Here is a 1470-nt window from a genome sequence, read left to right on the forward strand (position 1 = left end):
CACACACACACACACACACACACACACACACACACACACACACACACACACACACCCAGAGAAACAAGCTGACCTGCGAGGGGAAACTGATTGAATCTTCAAAGGGATTAACAGGGATTTAGCCTGGTGTAATGATATCAGAATGAGTTGATTAGCTATCTGATGACACCTCCTGGTTTGACCTCCACAGCCCAATAACAACTGGGAACTCAGCACCTTCACTCCGACTGCATTCAAACAAGAGGAGGCAATGAACTGCTTCAGGTCTCCTTGAGGCAGCCATCAGTGTTTTTCTTTTTTCTTCTTCTTCTTGGCTAAATGAACCATAAACCCGTGACACTGCGTGGGGGGCCTGCCACAGCATGATCGGTTCTGGTTAAAAGTCACTTTTCCTGGGATTTGTCCCTGTTCCGACAGTGACAAATCACGAAAGCGGAGACAAAGTAGAGAGCCATGAAGGCAGTGAAGGGCAAAGAAGAAGTGATTAAAGACGGCCACACGTGCAGAAACGATGATGGAGGGATGGAAAAGGAGATATAGGAGGTGGGGTTTAGTCATATTGGAGCCCATAATCTTACAAAGAAATACACTTTGGACCAGAGAGATTACATCGCTGCAAAAAAATAAAAAAAATAAAAAAACAGATGGACACTGATTGCTAAAAGATTGTGCTAAAATTTGTTGAAGAATTGACTAAACAGAAGCTAAAATCAGCAAAACAATAGCTAAAAGCTAACACTAACAGCTAAACTTTACAAAATTGCAGCTAAAAATGAAAACTAAAAGTGCGTGAATAAATAAAAAATTCTGAAAAAATCCAAATATAAATAAATGAACCTAGCTTAAAGAAAAGGGTTCAGAATCAGCCGTTTGTGTCAGAAATCTATGAAAAATGAAGCGAATGGAGTCATGAAACTTTAGGTGTCCAGGGGAGGCCTGCTAACAGGCTCAGGTTCTGACGGTTCTGTTGAAAAGCAGGTGTGATTTTTAAAACATGCAGTCAGTGGGGGATGGTCTTTCAGCAGATCTGTCCCTGTTGCTGTTCAGAACTTTCTGTCAGAAAGAAAACATTCTCTTTTTTTTCCAACTCTACCTGCGCTTTGCMAAGTGCTGCACAGAATGTGACTGATCAGCTTATAGAAACACTGCAGAGAACATTTCTGTCTGAAAAGCCCTTCAGATGTCTCTGCCTGGAGAAAATCAGCTGCTTTTGACCTTTACAGGCAACAGATAGAAGATTTAAACTCATTAAGTCTCATTTATTTTAAGAAAGCAAGTAAGTTCTGGTTGGTTGGTGGGTAGGTTGGTTGGTAGGTTGGCTGGTAGGTTGGTTGGTTGGTTGGTGGGTTGGTGGGTTGGAGGGTTGGATGGGTGGTTGATTGGTTGGTGGGTTGGTGGGTTGGTGGGTTGGATGGGTGGTTGATTGGTTGGTGGGTTGGTGGGTTGGTTGGTTGGTTGGGTGGGGTGGTT

The sequence above is a fragment of the Austrofundulus limnaeus genome, unplaced genomic scaffold (assembly GCF_001266775.1).
Source record: "Austrofundulus limnaeus strain Quisiro unplaced genomic scaffold, Austrofundulus_limnaeus-1.0 Scaffold308, whole genome shotgun sequence".
Lineage (NCBI taxonomy): Eukaryota > Metazoa > Chordata > Actinopteri > Cyprinodontiformes > Rivulidae > Austrofundulus > Austrofundulus limnaeus.